This window comes from Microtus oregoni, unplaced genomic scaffold (assembly GCF_018167655.1).
Source record: "Microtus oregoni isolate MIOR12 unplaced genomic scaffold, Mior012 000018F_ref0000195, whole genome shotgun sequence".
In the NCBI taxonomy this organism is placed as follows: Eukaryota; Metazoa; Chordata; class Mammalia; order Rodentia; family Cricetidae; genus Microtus; species Microtus oregoni.
In genome coordinates this window covers 29,893,336-29,911,345 of record NW_024543077.1, presented here as the reverse complement: position 1 = coordinate 29,911,345, position 18,010 = coordinate 29,893,336, and the positions used below count along the sequence as shown (strand labels likewise).

At 40.3% G+C, this 18,010-nt stretch overlaps 1 pseudogene; it reads right to left on the bottom strand.

Moving 5' to 3' along the window:
• Positions 1 to 17,776, bottom strand: part of LOC121458827 — a 34,479-nt pseudogene extending 16,703 nt beyond the window's left edge.
• Positions 17,777 to 18,010: the final 234 nt, after the last annotated feature.

Genomic DNA, 18,010 nt, shown 5'->3' with positions numbered 1-18,010 from the left:
CTAATTTGTGCTTTTTGTGTCTTAATTTTTTGCAAACCTATTTTATAACCTAAAAAATTAACAGAATCTCCCTTCTGAATCTTTTCAGGAGCTATTTGCAATCCCCACTTAGGTAAAAGTATCTTTATTTCTTCAAACAGTCTGTTCAAGGTATCCATGTTTGAATCGGATAACAAGATGTCGTCCAAGTAATGGTATACTATAGATTTGGGAAATTTCTTGTGTATTATTTGCAATGGTAGGTTCACAAAATATTGGCACAGGGAGGGGCTATTTAACATACCCTGGGGGAGAAAGGTCCAGTGGTACCTCCTCGAAGTTTGAGAACTGTTATAAGTAGGCACTGTGAAGGCAAATTTTTCTCTATCTTCTTTTTGCAAAGTTATAGTGAAAAAACAATCCTTTAAATCAATAACTATGAGAGGCCATCCTTTTGGTAATAAAGAGGGCAAAGGAATTCCAGATTGCAGAGGGCCCATAGGTTATATAACCTTTTGATGGCCCTGAGATATGTCACCATTCTCCATTTACCTAATTTTTTCTTAACCACAAATACAGGAGAATTCCAAGGGCTGGTAGATTCTTCTATATATTCAGCATCTAATTGTTCTTGTACCAGCTGTTCTAAAGCCTGTAACTTTTCCTCAGCTAAAGGCCATTGCTTTGTCCATATTGGTTTCTCAGTCAACCATTTTAGAGGCAAGGCTGTTGGTATCTCTGAAGGGACATCAATTGCTTGTTCTTGTACAGCCCGAATGGCCGGTTTTCTCCATTTATCATATCTTTTAATATTCTCAGAAATATAGACTCTAGAAGTAGCGGGAATGTTAATTTCAGTATTCCATTGTTGTAATAGGTCACGACCCCATAAATTCATTGCGATATTGGCTACATATGGCTTTAATTTTCCTATTTGTCCCTCTGGCCCTATACATTCAACCCATCTCGTGCTCTGCCTTACTCGAGATAGGGTTCCAATTCCCAGGAGCTGAACATTTACATTCTGAAGAGGCCAATACGGATGCCAAGATTCTGGGGTAATGATACTTACATCAGCACCTGTGTCCAGCAGGCCAGTAATAAAAATGCCATTTACACACACTCTCAGTTTAGGTCATTGATCATTTATAGAAGTTTGCCAAAACACACGTAACTTATCTTTCTGATCATTATTGCTTGTAACAGTAGGCATGGGGCTTCCTAATTGTCCTGATGAGGCACATTCTCTGCAGAAACTGTGAATGACTGAACCATGTTTGCCATGGCGGCCTCTGAAGCCCCCCCTTTCACGTTTCCTGACTGTATCGGGTTGCCTTGTCTATCTCTTGTAGACCTGCATTCATTCGTCCAATGTCTGCCCTTTCCACATCTTCTATATAAACCTGAAGGCTGAGTCCTCCTATTTCTGTTATTTCTAGAAGATGCATTATTAATATTATTATTTCTGAAAGATTTATTATTATTATTGTTATTATTATTATTATTATTATTATTATTTCCGAAAATCCGTTGTCTACAATTCCTTTTCATATGACCCATTTTGACACAATTAAAACATTTGGTATTCTGGTGTCTCCTTTTACCATTGGAAATTGCTTCTTCTACCCATGCTTCAGTGCCATAATCAAATGTATCAACATTGAGTGTATGCAAGACCCATTCTTCCAAGGCCGCTGATCTGAGCTTTAATGGACCCAAAATCCTTTTGCATTCCACATTTGCATTTTCATAAGCCAAAGACTCAATCATTATACGTCTTGCTTCTGGGTCAGATATTCCTATTTTACAGCCTTAGTTAATCTTTGTAAAAAGTCACTAAAGGGTTCTCTCTGACCCTGTTTAACTCTGACAAATGATTCCATTCTCTGTCCTGGGTCTTGTACCCTGTCCCAAGCCCTTAAGGCTGCTGTAGTACACATGGAGAGTGTGTTTTCATCCAAATTAGCTTGTTCCTGAGGGTCAGAAAAGAACCCTTCACCTAGAATTTTATCTAGGGAAATGTCAATTCCCTTCGACTTTTGCTGCTGTTCTAAAATTCTAGCCTCTTGCCTGAATAAGCATTTCCATTTCAATTGTGGTCCACTCTCAAGTACCGCAGAGCTCAGCTGGAGCCAGTCCGAGGGGGTTGCTCTGCTTGTTGTGGCCCAAGATCTTAGCATCTCTTTAACAAAAGAGGCTTGCATCCCAAAATTCATGACAGCCTGTTTTATTTCCTTGAGATCATTCATACGGACAGGCTCCCATGTATCCTCCTTGATGACTATAGGGTTTTTGGAACCAATCACCTTCTCTGTTGTTATTACTGGAAAGGCAGGTAGAGCTGTAGGTAGAGCTTTGTGGAAATTGTTCCGGAGAGATTTACCCATAGATGTAGTTAAAATTTGCCTTTCTACCCTTTGCTCTTCTTCATCAGAATTTAGAAATTCCTCAATCTTTTCAATTCTATTCACCATTGCCTTCTGCAATGTCTGAATCTCCTGTCCAGAATTATGTTCCAAAGCCTTCATTGAGGATTCTAAATTATGAAGTTTGTCTGTTAGAGACAACATCTCATCTTTGGACATAATTTTTATGGCATAAACCGTGCCTTCTTGTATTGACAAGCTTTCCGCCAATCTGTCATAAGCTTTAGACAAAATCTGATTGTCACATTCAGCAGTTTTGATTCTCTCAGTTAATGTTTCATTTCCTACAGAAAGGGACTGAATCTTATGGTCCAAATCAGCTGTTCCCTCTTCCATAGTAATGAATTTCTCCTTAATATCAGCCACTAATGTTTCAGTTCCTACAGAAAGGGACTGAAGGTTATGATCCAGATCAGCTGTTCCCTCTTCCATAGTAATGAATTTCTCCTTAATATCAGCCACTAATGTTTCAGTTCCTACAGAAAGGGACTGAAACTTACAATCCAGATCAGCTGTTCCCTCTTCCATAGTAATGAATTTCTCTTTAACATCAGCCTGGAGAACTTCAAACTGATTCTTGAGAAGATTGTTGTCATTCTCAATTGTTTTTAAGCATTCAATCTCTGCCTTAAGAATCATGGATTCGGGGCTGGAGAGATGGCTCAGTGGTTAAGAGCATTGCCTGCTCTTCCAAAGGTCCTAAGTTCAATTCCCAGTCACCACATGGTGGCTCACAACCATCTGTAAAGAGGTCTGGTGCCCTCTTCTGGCCTGCAGACATGCATGCACACAGAATATTGTATACATAATAAATAAATATTTTTAAAAAAAGAATCCTGGATTCATCTCATAAAGACTTTATCATATTTCTATTATCAAACCATTTGGTGCCAATGAAAACTACGAATCCCAGAAGGATCCATAGATGTGGGGTGATAGACACCTCTTGTAAAATCTCCCACATGGTACAATTAAAAAAAACTGTTAAATTCTTGAACAGTAATGTGTTCAGACATTTTATTTATAAAAGAAAATTTTTTTACCTGCAATGATCGGTTCCTGCCAGTGGTGGTTTCTCTGTTTTTGGAGCCTGTCCTAGAACTAGCTCTGTAGAGCAGGGTGGCCTCGAACTCACCCTGGTCAGGTACCAAAGCCACAGAGAAACCATGTCTCGAAAAACAAAAAACAAAACTAAAATAGTTGTGCCCAAGAACCAGGGCCATCAACTCAAGGACTGATGGAATACCCACAGCCAACTGTTCACAAGAGGCTGAGACTACCAAGTGTGTTGGCTTTGGCACTAAGAATGTCCTTGGTCGGATCAACTGTTTTAAAGTAAGAGATTCTCTGTAAAGGGGGCTGGAGAGATGGCTCAGTGGTTAAAAGCATTGCCTGCTCTTCCAAAGGTCCTGAGTTCAATTCCCAGAAACCACATGATTGCTCACAACCATCTGTAATGAGATCTGGCGCCCTCTTCTGGCATGTGGGCATATATGGAGGCAGAATATTGTATACATAATAAATAAATCAAAAAAATATTATGTATAAAAAAAAAACAGAGATCCGCCTGCCTCTGCCTCCCGAGTGCTGGGATTAAAGGCGTGCGCCACCATCGCCCGGCCGGCCTCAAACTCACAGAGATCCACCTGCCTTTGCCTCCCAAGTGCTGGTATCAAAGGCTTGCGCCACCACTGCCCAGCCAAGTCTCTTTTTATCAGACCAAATCTGCCGCTGTGGCAGCTTTTGTTGCAAAACCGCAGGTACTTGAGTTTCTGCTAATTCAAGCAGTGGGGTTCCGCTGCAAACTTAGCCAAGGCAGGCAGAATGGGCCTGTGTGGCCGAGTATGTCTCGGACTCGGCACTGGGGCCGGAGTCACGAACTAAAAAACAGCACCCTGGAGGGTGCTGTGTTAGCTAGCGGGCAACCCGCTTGAGTCGGGGCAAAAAGAGCCCACGTTGGACGCCAAAATGTAACGGCTTAAACGAATGTAGACAGATTATAACAATATAACTATATAACTATATAACTATATATATATATATATATATATATATATATATATATATATATATATAGCTTTAATGTCAAAATAGACTTACAGAACCACCATTCCAGCAGAGACCAGGAAAGCAGAAGCGACAGCTTGGAGCTCGCTCGCCAAATTTATAGGCAGACATTAGTCCAAGGCGAACACGCCCCCCAAGGGGCGGGACTTATCTCTACACAGAGGCGTTCTGTAGGGCTGGGTTGAAAGCCTCTGTCTAATAGCATCCGCCTGACCCCCAGTTCGGGGGGCACCTAGCCAGGGGCTGTCCTCCCTTACTCTAGCCTTGCATGTACTTGTTATTAACCGAGACGCGGAGAGCGAGTCTCGCTCGGGGGTCAGAGAAGGAGGAGAGTGACCGGTCCTGGGCTGTTCCTGCATACCCGGCGGCCACCAGAACTCCAGCCCTAGGGAGTGGGCAGGGCCTCTAGCCGCCTCTCTCCCTGCTTTCCTCTCCTTCAGCGTTGTCTACTAGCTACTTTTCCTGCTCTCTCTCCCAGGAGACGAACGTTTGAGCCTGAGATGGCAGCCACCCTGCTCATGGCTGGGTCCCAGATCATACTTAATGCCAATGCCTTCTCGACATTTCTAACCATGTCTCTAATTTCAAGAAGAAAGGCTGGGACTAAACTCCTAGATGCTAAGTAGTGAGGAAGCATTGTGTGATTTCAGGCCCCTGTGACATTTGAAGATATGGCCATGTACCTCACTCAGGAAGAATGGAGACCTCTGGATCCTACACAAAGAGACCTTTACAGGGACGCGATGCAGGAGAATTACGGAAATGTTGTCTCAGTGGACTTTGAGATCAGGAGCGAGAACGAAACAAATCTGAAAGAAGAGCTTAGTGAAGATGTGGAGTTTGTGACCATGTCCGAAGAGCCTATTGGGGATGCTGAGAAGAACCTGGAAAGCGAAGACGTCTTTGAAAGTGGGGACAGGTGCGAAAGACAGTGGGGAGAGCTGACCGCAGAGGAGTGGGTCAGCTACCCTCTCCAGCAGGTCACTGACCTGCTGGCCCACAAAGAAGTTCACACAGGCATCCGCTATCACATATGTTCTCAGTGTGGGGAGGCCTTCAGTCAGATTTCAGACCTCAATCGACACCAAAAAACGCACACGGGACACAGACCCTACAAGTGTTACAAATGCGGCAAGGGCTTCAGCCGCAGCTCCCACCTTATCCAGCATCAGAGAACACACACGGGCGAGCGGCCCTAAGACTGCAACGAGTGCAGGAAGAGCTTTGGAAGGAGCTCTCACCTCATTCAGCACCAGACAATCCACACCGGGGAAAAGCCATACCAGTGCAACGAGTGCGGGGAGAACTTCAGCCGCATCTCGCACTTGGTCCAGCGCCAGCGGACGCACACGGGAGAGAAGCCTTACGAGTGCACGGCCTGTGGGAAAAGCTTCAGCCACAGCTCCCATCTGATCACACACCAGAAAATTCACACCGGGGAGAAGCCTTATGAGTGTAACGAGTGCTGGCGAAGCTTCAGGGAGAGGTCAGATCTGATTAAGCACCAGAGGACTCACACGGGAGAAAAGCCCTACGAGTGTGTGCAGTGTGGAAAGGGGTTTACACAAAGCTCCAACCTCATCACCCATCAAAGAGTTCACACGGGAGCGAAGCCTTACGAATGTACCAAGTGTGACAAGAGTTTCAGCCGGAGCTCAGCTCTTATTAAACACAAGAGAGTCCATACCGACTAAGTCCTGTATTCCTGAGTAAGAAATGACTTGTGGAGGTACAGTTATATTTGATTTGATATCAGTGAGCTTCGTTTAGACTGGCTTTCCTTATTGTTGGCCACATTTTCAAACATGGAAGAATATGACCCCTTTGAAATTCCGACCCACAGCGTTGGGGAAATTTTCTCCTTCTCCAAAATAGTTTTCTTCACCGATTTTATTACATGAATTGCTTCCATCAGAAGCAGCCCCCATTCCTAGTAACTTGAAAGCTGAAGACCAGAGGACAAGATGCTGGTGGATGCTTAGTCCTGGAAATGGAGTAGGTTTTTCAAAAGTTGTTTTTTCCTCTCGTATCTTTGGCCCCAAAAGACTGTAGTGGGAATGTAGAACTGGACTAGGGTGGCCACAGCTGCTCTGGCAGAAGGCAGGCAGACTTGTCCTGGGTAGCCACTGTTCACACACCGAAGTGGCCAGGCTCATGCACTTCCCTTCCAAAGGGCTTTTTCCTTGAGTAGCTCATATTGGTACCTGGCCATCTTGCGCACAGGATTCTGCACGCTGAAGGCAGTGACTGAATCATTTCCCTTGTTTCTCACTTGTATATAGCTTGCATGCTTTTGAAAGCTACCCGAAGACACAGTGTGAAAGGAGAAGGGTACAAGGTTGAGGATCAAGGGCCCTTGGGTGGTGGTGACCTTAGCAAGAGATACCCATTGATGCTGTCATTAATCAGGTTTATGAATTGTCTTAAGAAATCACTTTAGAGATCGCAGTGTGGAAACTGCCTTTAGGAAAGGACAGGACCGCAGGTGATGATGGAAGGAGTAGAAGTGGGTTGACTCCTTCAGGGAAGGGAGCACCGAGCCCTTCCCAGGGAGCGACAGTCATTTCTGTGTCCTTTGCCATCTAACTTTAACAGTTAGGTCACTCGCCCTTGTACTGCTAACTCTAGGGTTTGATAGGGCCACGCCCCAGTCTTTATCATAGCTCGCTTAAAGGAATGTGTATGTATAGTGAAGTGTGTATTCTAATAGCAGAGACCGAATTCCTAAGAATCAGCATGTTCTTACGTGATGTAGACCATAAGATAGAACTGTAGGCATACTCCATGTGAGAGAATTCCTTATTTTTCTTGTGTTATGGGAAAGAATTTGAACACTAGTGCGCAGGCATGCACTCTCCTGTAAGGCTTGGTTTTGTACAGAACTAAACTCTTGCTCGTATGTGTCCATCAGTTGTGAGACAATGACTGGACAGTTAGGTCCTTTGCCCTTTCTCAGACTGAGTTATCTTCTCCTCTGACGAAACCTCTTTGGCCTCATCAGAAGAAATGAATAAGCCTAAAGAGGAGTGTGTTTCCCACCTCCAGGTACAAAGAGTTACAGTGAGAGTTGCCCAGTGTCGCCCAGTATCTCAGTTCTCTTTATCTCAGCCCAGGCAGGAATTATGAGTAGCCCGGATATTGGTGCTTACTTCATCCCGTGGGGATGGAAGGGGATGGGGCCCAGTGCATTTTATGGTGCTTAGTGCAGACTTGCAAATGTTAACATGTTTTTTTTTTCAAGAAACCTTTTTTTTTTGCAGGGGTGGGGATTGGGGGTGGCACATGCCTTTAATCCCAGCACTTGGAAGGTAGAGGCTGGCAGATCTCTGTGAGTTCAAGGCCAGCCTGGTTTACAGGATCGAGTTCCAGGACAGCCAGGGCTACACAGAGAGTCCTTGTCTTGAAAAAACAAAAATTTTTTTTTTGTTGAAGTTCTTTGGGATTTGGCATTTAGTGCTTTCACTACAGAGTCACTGTGAGCGCAGCTGGGTGACACCTACCGTGTCATTCACTAGTGACAGCCTCAAAAGCAACCAAATGAAAAGCACTCCGAGTGGCCCCTCCCATTTGAGCATGAACTTGGGGCAGGCATGTGGTTTCTATTCTGTACGGCATCTAGCCTGCTGTGGGTATTCACATTTTACCCATTAGGTGACTTATGTATCCTTGGTAACTAAACTCAGATATGGCATCTGTATGTAGCCAATGACTTGGTTGAGTCATTGTAAGTGTCTGCTTGGGAGTAGCTTGTAGAAGACAGCACCTCTGATCCAACTTCATTTTACCCCTTTCTCTACCCGGTCCCCATCCCCCCAGCCCTGCAACACCACCTCCAGCCTAAAGGTTTTGCTAGTGTGCCATTTGCTGCTTTTGCCTTGTAGACGAAAGGCTCAGGGAGGGTCTCTGATTGCCTTCCCATCTCCCCATACCTGTCTGCGCCAGCTGAGTGCCCTCCTCCTGCAGTCATCCGCGGCCCACTCCCAGTGCTGAGCTCTGTGGAAGTCATGCCTCTGTCACACTTCACCAATGCTGTTTGCATGCCTGCTGTTTGCAGGCCCCTGGCTGCTCCTGCACATACCCAGACACTCTGTGCCTGTGTTCTGTGGTTGTGGAGAGCGGATCCCGTTGGTATTGGTAAGTTATCCTAGTGTCTTGTCTATGGCTGTATTATCCTAACAATATTCTATAATTAAAGGTATAATTTTAAAGTAAAAAAAATAAAAATGGCATTCCAATGTGTGGCCAAAATTTTCAGATAAAATCTGAAATACCTTGGAAAAGGAATCTAAACACAAAACTACATAGTTAAATGCAGCTTCATGTTCATGAGGCTGAAAAGAAGGCTCAGCTCTTAGAACATTGGTGACTCATCCAGAGAATCTTTGATACCCAGCACCCACAAGACAGCTCACAACTGCCTGTACCTCCGGTCACAGGAGAGTAGAAACTGTCTTCTGGTTATCACTAGTACCTGAGATACACTTGCTACACTCACTGGTCAAACTCCTACATCTAGATTGAATTTCATTCCTTTTTAAGGTAACAGACACATGAAGAAAACCTATTTAAAATATAGAATCAAATACAGATCTGTCTTTTCAGTATTTGCCCATTTTGTACCCTAAGAGGCCAGAAGAATGCACCCATCTCCAGGACCTCCAATTACAGGGAGTTCTGTCCAATCAGATATGGTACTATGAGTCAAACCTGGGTACCCAAGAGGAGCAGTACTCCTGAGACAACTCTCCAGGTCCCACATGTGTCATAATTCTTAAGGGAGAGAAGTCACACTGTTCCTTCTGTCTCTCATCATTTGAAGAATAAAGTCCACTCAAGATGGTTGTCAAAGATTCAATGGATGGAATGTGAATGGAATTTGTATATTGCTTCTTATTTTCATTGTTAAGACAGTTCTCTTTATGTGAGGGAATATTTAAAATGTTGGTTGAAATCAGTCTGACTCCAGGCAGATTTTATTAGGAAAACTTCCATAATTTGGGAGTCTTTTGTGATCTTTTTGAGATAGGATATGTCCATGTGGCCGTTGATGCCAGGTATGCATTATGTGGAACAAGCTGGCATCAAACTCACTGAAATTGGACCCACCCACACTCCGTGTTCTGTGATTAGAGCCATGCACCTCTATGTTGAGCTGAAATGTTTGTAAAGGACTTATTGAGTAAAAGAAAACATAATGAAAGACTTAAAAAGGAACATCATTGTTTTGATAAATAACAATATTTCTTCAAATTGTATAATTTAAATGGCCAAATAATTTATGTTCAAAATGAGTCATTGTTATTGCATTGTCAATTCCATCCATTTAAAAATGTTTGAAGTGTGCTTTTGTGAATACACCTGCACCATGATGTGCATGTAGCACAGATAGGAAAATTAACAGGGGTCTATGATCTACTTCCATTTTGTGAGTTTTAGTCCTTAAACTTAGGGAGTCATTTGACTGCAAATACACTGAAAGACACTTCCTTTCATTTAAAAATTATTTGTGAATGAGATGATGTAGGAGTGTGTATAAGTAACTGATGAAGTCAGCAAATATGAAAAAATTTGTAAGAGTTTTAGGGTAAACAAGATATGGAAGCCAGGTTATCAGACTTAGAGGCAATGAACTTTAATAAATGATGCAACTTTCTGGCATGTAATTTTGGTTTTGAGCAAGTATAAATACATGTCTTGTTCTCAGAATGAAGAAATTAAAAAAATCTGTGCTGGTAAGAATATTTTCACATGCATAGCAGATTGACTATTCAAAATTTCCCATGGTCCTCTATTATTGAATGAAATTGCATTTACAATTTGAAAAGAAAATAAGACTCTACTGTTGTAATATTTCTTCTAATTGAATTTGAGCACCAATGAGATGACTCAGTGGGAAAGGACTCTTATGGGCAAGACTAGAATCCCAACCTCGATTACATCTTGAACTTTCCAGGCAAATGGATGGAGCTAAAAAACATCATTTTGAGTGAGGTGACCCAGACACAGAAGACAATTATCACATGTACTCAGTCATTAAGTGGGTTTTAATCATAAAGCAAAGAAAACCAGCCTACAAATCACAGCACCAGAGAACTTAGACAACATGAGGACACTAAAGAGGCATACAAAGTTCTAATATACATGCGAATAGAAAAAGACAAGATCTCCAGAGTAAATTGGGAGGATGGGGCCTTGTGATAGTATTGAAGGGAAGGGAGGATGCAGGAGGGGAGCAGCAAAAAAAAATGTAGAGCTCAATAAAGATCAAAAAATTTTAAAAGAAAAGAACATTAAGCGATGGTGTCAGATAAACAGTTGATTGCTGATTATACTTCTTTATTACATCTATAAAACATGAATGAGAATACTTCTTTGAATACACATAAGATATTTAATGTTTCTTATTATTTATTTTATCAGTCATTTAATGTGAATATTATCAAATTCTGTTGAAAAACCACACACATTTGGAGTTCATCATCGAACCTTGGACTTGTATACAGGGGGCAGACATATGAGCACCATGAGTTCAAATTATCCCTAAATTTTTACTGATATCCAAGCTAGGATTAATAACAAACAAAAGCTGAAGGGAATTTCTGAAAAGATAAAAATCAAAACCAGAAACAACCCAAAACATTTACTCAAAAAGTATGTTCCCACATGGCCTGACACTTCAATAACCAATGGGAAACAAGTATGATGGGTTTACCATTCTATACATTATAGCAGAAAAATACCCATCACTTGGTAAAGGCACAATAAAAGATGAACAAAATCCATAGAAGTAATATAAAGACTACAAAATAGAATTCACTAAATGGATTTGCCACACATATAGCTCACTTTAGTACATACTTCAAATATTTCAATGTAGAAACCACAATGCAATGATTTCCACCAGTCTTGATTAACCATGGTATGTAATTTACTTCCTTCAAGGTTATGATAAAAATTTTTACTTAAAGCTAAAGAAAACTGTGAAAGAAATTAACCAATTGTTGTCATGAATTGAACTTTCTTTTTTTAAGAGTGTGTTCCTATTTCCAGATTTCAAAAAGATATAAATAGACTTAAAATATATGAGGCACTAGAGTCATGCCTAGGTGAGAACTAATGTCAGATGTTTGACAGCTTCCTGTAATTTCTTCTGCAATAATATCCAAGGTATTATCTTTATGTGGATACAGAATGCACATTCAAATACACACAAGACACACACACATACATTACATAACTAAAATGAACACAACTTTTAAGACAGTTTTTCACTCATGAACACTTTTCTCCTGTAAACATTCATTCATTTCTGTAAAAGAGGAGCTGAGAGTCATTGTACAGCTTACTTACCCAATGAATTTGTTCATGTAAAAAAAAGCAAACTTAGACTTGAAGTAAAAGAAATTAATTCTTCTAAGAAAGTTTTCCAGGCTGGGCAGTGGTGGTGTACAACTTTAATCCCAGCACTTGGGAGGCAGAGGCAGGTGGATCTATCTCTGTGAGTTAGAGACCAGCCTGGTCTACAAGAGGTAGTTCCAGGACAGGCCCCAAAGCTACAGAGAAACCCAGTCTCAAAAAACAGAAGAAAAAAAAACAAAAACCAAAAAAAAGAAAGTTTCCCAGTAGAAATATCTGGTGCTGATCTCCTCTACTCCCAAGGGAATATTTCATAATATATGTCGAATTCCTCTGTCATCTTCTGAACTAGTTCCCAAACAGAGGCATCAATTGTACCTTGGCTCAACTCCAGGAGTTTCTGAAACATTCCAGTAAAAGAGGTATTCACATAAATCTTGAATCAGATTTATTTGAGAAGGAAGAAAACATGAGTATGAATACCTCTGCAAAGTGTGGAAAGGGACAGCTGTATACTGAATGAGCATATGGCTCAAATAGGACTTCTTAATAACAGAGAGCAAAGGAGATTTTGATGGTGGGAATTTGCTGGATTTCAATCCCTGATCCTGAAAAAGCTCAGGGATGGCCTTGATTTTATGCCGAGCGATTCGTTGCTTTTGTGCTCAGTTGGACAAGGATAGAGTTTGTTTTTATGGATCTGATTTGAGAGCCAAATTGTGTGTCAACTTTACTGGCCCCTTTTAATGTTGGCTCTTTTCAGAGAGATGTTGTTTCATAAACTACTTCTAGATTCAGAGACAAGGTACTTTCTTTTGGCTCTGGTTTCAGGACCAATATATGTTTCTTTGAATACCCTTTCTCCAACCATTAATGCTTCATAAAATGTTTGTCCATTAGTTTGCTACTTCAAACTAAAGTAATAAGAGGTATCATGATGCTTGAACAAATTTTTGACACTATAAAATTCTTTTCTATACAATAACTGTCTTTGTTTAAAGAATAATTTACAATAAGCCCTCAGTTTTTTCCTCAGGTCCAAAGATTATGGTAATATGCACCACAAACTTAATCAGATTGATTACACACAAAAAGTCTTACGCCTATATGAAGCACCAAACATTCTGACACTGATTTTCATTGAGTATCACTACAGTATGATTTTTCTCATGTTTTTAAAGAACACACATATTAAACTCAGAGTTTCGCTATAGGATGTCTTATTTTACATATTTGAAAATGATTGGGAAAAAGGATTCAGGACAGATTCCATTCACATATATTTCTCCAGTATGTGTTCTTTTATGCAATTGAAGATGATTGTGACATGCAAAGTCCTTACCACATTGATGGCATTCATAGGGTTTCTCTCCAGTATGTGTTCTTTTATGATTTTGAAGAGAACAGTTGTGAGCAAAGACCTTACATCATTGATTACATTCATAAGGTCTCTCACCAGTATGTGTTCTTTTATGCCTTTGAAGATGACTGTGACGTGCAAAGGCCTTACCACACTGATTACATTCATAGGGTTTCTCTCCAGTATGTATTCTTTTATGCATTTGAAGAGTACCACATTGAGCAAAGGCCTTACCACAGTGATGACATTCATAGGGTTTCTCTCCAGTATGTGCTCTTTTATGGTATTGAAGCTGACTATGACGTGCAAAGGCCTTGCCACACTGATTACATTCATAGGGTTTCTCTCCAGTGTGTGTTCTTTTATGCGTTTGAAGAGTACTATTTTCAACAAAGGCCTTACCACACTGATTACATTCATAGGGTTTCTCTCCAGTATGTGTTCTTTTATGCATTTGAAGTGTACCACGTTGAGCAAAGGCCTTACCACACTGATTACATTCATAGTGTTTCTCTCCAGTATGTGTTCTTTTATGCCTTTGAAGTGTACCACGTTGAGCAAAGGCCTTACCACACTGATTACATTCATAGGGTTTCTCTCCAGTGTGTGTTCTTATATGCTGTCGTAGACTACTGTTGTCAGCAAAGGCCTTACCACACTGATTACATTGATAGGGTTTCTCTCCAGTATGTGTTCTTTTATGCATTTGAAGAGTACCACGTTGAGCAAAGGCCTTACCACACTGATTACATTCATAGGGTTTCTTTCCAGTATGTGCTCTTTTATGGTATTGAAGGTAACTATGACGTGAAAAGGCCTTACCACACTGATTACATTCATAGGGTTTCTCTCCAGTGTGTGTTCTTTTATGATTTTGAAGAGAACAGTTGTGAGCAAAGACCTTACCACACTGATTACATTCAAAGGGTTTCTCTCCAGTATGTGTTCTTTTATGCTTTTGAAGAGTACCACGTTGAGCAAAGGCCTTACCACACTGATTACATTCATAGGGTTTCTCTCCAGTATGTGTTCTTTTATGGTATTGAAGGTGACTGTGACGTGCAAAGGCCTTACCACACTGATTACATTCATAGGGTTTCTCTCCAGTATGTGTTCTTTTATGCTTTTGAAGATGACTGTGATCAGCAAAGGCCTTAACAAGCAGATTAAATTCATATGATTTTTCTTCATTATGTGTTCTTTTATGACTTTGATGAGTTTCATAAAGAACTAAGTCTTTATCATCTTGACTATATTCATAGGCTTTCTCTCCAGTGTGTGTTCTTTCATGCATTTGATGATGACTGTGATAATCAAAGGCTTTACCACATTGGTTAATTTCACAGCATTTTTCTCTGGTATGTGTTTTTTCATTCCTTAGAAGGTGAGTGTCATAAGACAAGGCTTTATCACAGTGAGAACATCCTGAAAATTTCTCTCCAATTTGATTTCTTTTAATCCTGCAAGGATAATTTACACATGTAAAAGCTTTACCACATTCAATATACTGTTGAACCTCAGATCTGTATGAATTAATTTCATAATTTGTTCCAATTATAAAAATGAATCAAATATTAATGTCTTATAACTTCATTTAAAATCATGTTTTCTTCTTTCATTAGGGGTCATTTTGCATCTGGAAAAATATTTGTGATAATAAATTCTATTGTGTCATGGTTTATCATTTCATCTATACTTGTCCCTATATTTTTTCTATGATATTTTTCATGTTTTTTAAGGAACTGCATACACTGAGTGCATTACGAACTTTACCGCATTTATAAATTTTACTATGAATCCTTATGCATTGGCTAAGTGAACTAAGACACCAAGAAGGATTGACAGACTTAGAACTCATGGGGCTTTTTTGTAATGTGAAGTTGTTTATGTATTAACAATGATGGTAGAAAACCAATTACTGTATACTTGGACTTAATTGAACAAGTATATTCTCCATGGGAACTACAGTTTATCTTCTAATTGTTCTTAATGAGACGTATGCTACATCTTTCCATATCCATATTCTCATATGCTTGTATCAAGAGTTAACATATGATATACATAGTCAAGGAAGAATAGTGAATAAAAGATTTCCACATTGAATCCTCATGGTTTGACTTGCTGTTCCTCATAGACTTGTGGTATAGATATTAAGGTTTCTCCACAACAACTGCCCCTTGACCCTTGACTCTAACTGCCACTTTCACTAAACTTAACAAGTCACAAAAAGTATATGAGTAATCCAAGTCTTACCATGAGCTATTGATTTAGGAGAAAGTTTGCAGCTACACTCATCACTGAAATGTGTATACAGTTTTTGTCATGAATAGCAAGAAAGAAATGGACTGACAGATCTACTACATAGCTCTCACGTTGCTATGATTCAAATGGTGATTTCTGTTTAGTCATTGCTTCCTTGACTTTTTCTTTAATGAATGCCTTGCAAATGCAATTCACATATGAGAAATTGAGGAATATGGATTTGTGAGAATTTAATAACCATCAATGCATTTAAAGCTGTGCTTATTTATGCTACTGCTTTTGATTCATTGTTCCAGGACATATTACAAACTCATCAGAGGCACATTTTTATAAACTTGCACAGGAAAATTACCTTGCAGGTCTTCTAGAACATTGACTATGTTCTTCAGTGTTACAGTCCTCCAAAATGTACCCTGAAATACAGTACCAGAATATGTATATTATATTATTTAATATTGTACAACAATTAGCTCATTATCTTAAGTGCACCTAACAACTATGATTGTGTTATTCATCTCATTTTCTTCTTTCTAAATCAAATTACAGAACAACATTATAAGACAAGGAAAGGTTGTCTCCATATTTTGAAACATGAAGGAAATTCATTTTTACCTATAGTAGTGAGGTTCCTGAAGGTCTCCAGCATCACATCTTTGTAGAGATTCTTCTGGAAAGGATTCAGCAAATCCCACTCTTCCTGAGTGAAGTTGATATGCACATCATCATAGGTCACTGCCTTCAAAAATATACCACACATGTATACAATGTAAGCATGACAGTGACATCATTGGAAATGCATACTTCTTTGACAGTACCGTTGTATGATTCTGGTGCTCCCCATTCTTATTCTCTGATATAGTCAGTTACTTTAGAAATAAATTGAAAAGGAGAGTCAATTCTGTCATTTCTATACACTTTGAATGGGATTTCACCTTATAAGAACAATATCTATTAACAGGGTGAGATGAGAAAAAAGATCAACAGTAAATTGTATGCATGAGAAAAATTGTATGAAAAATTCCTCATCATAGAAAGGAAAAAAGATACACAAATGGGTGTATTGGTGTATTGTGCCTTTGACCACAACACTCAGAAAACAGAGGTGGGTATATTTGTCTCTGAGTTAAATGTCATGCAAGTCAATATAATCAGGTCCAGGAGAGGTGGCAGTACACATTAAGACTCTGTCTCCATTGCAAACCTCAATAACACAAACAATGGGATAGAAAAACTAACAGGCTTTTATTGAAGTTTCTACAAAGAGTTGTTTTCACTCCAGTTCTGTAGTCTTCTTCCAGACCCTGAAGTATCCTAATATAAACTGCAATACCAATAACATTTTGAACAAAAAGAACTTCCTGTATAAAACAGTTAAAAGTGGACAGATGAAAACAGTAGAAATATAAATGTTGGTCATAAATAATCAACACAGACCTGGAGAGAGGGCAGATTAAGTCAGCACTCTTGCTGATTTTGAATGGAGATGGACAAATTTGCCTGTACTTGCATGGGGATTATAACTATCCATTTTCCAGAGTAAGGATTTCTGATATCCTTTGATCACTTTCATGGTACATATCCATGCAGGCATATAAAACAGTCATATTGATTTAAAAAAATCAAAGCAAGTATAACAAGCAAGATGTGTTGCGGGAGGTCCTCCCACTCCTTCAGCCTATAGCCGCTGAGACACCAGCCCATTGGGGCATGGTCTCTCCCTTTAAAAAAGTGGCCACTTCCCTCTCCTAGTTCTCTTCACTTCCTAGACTCCCTTCCTGGTTGCGCAGAGGGCTGTAGTCTGGGATGGTGATCTGTAAGTTTTTTCCCCTTTAAATAAATACCACCCTATCAATCATAACCAAATTGGTGTGGCATTGTTTGTGACTTACACCTTCAGTTGGCACTCAAAGTTTGGTGTTAGGACCCCTCCTTCCCCCTCTCGGCTGCCGGCCTCGAGTTCAGCTTGGCGTGAGCCTCCCTTCCTCGGCGGCGACCTTGTGGCGGCCTTGTGGCCTGTGTCTTGTGCGTGGAGCCAGCAGCTTAACATAAATCATCACGCACTGGCTTTTCTTGCTGCAGTTCTTTATATTTTCCCTTTGGACACCACAGATTGACTTCCAGTCCCCATGCACCCTATCATCTGCCTCCCCACGTGGAATTAAACTCAACAGGCCTGCGTAGTCTCTGCCAGCGTGGTTTGCTCTTTTCTGAGTCATTTTTAAATCTCCCTTGCAAGCACAGCTCTTACGTGGTGCAAACCAGAGCACGCAGTTGCCAGTTGCTGAAAGCTGCAACTCCTCAGGGTGTATCTGTCATGTGGAGGCATAAGCGCCCCCTCTCCCAGTAAAGTTTGCCCTTGGGTTTAGGGACATCATTTAGGGGTTGATTATAATTAGTATACGATTGAGGGTTGGGGGAGGAATTTTATAAGCTCAGGGATCATTTTCAAAAAAAAAAAAAAGAGGGATGATGGGATAATAGATTTGTAATTGTGAGTTACTGTTTTTAGACAAATATATTGGTATAGATTCTTGTATATTGATACAAAGTTAAATTATAT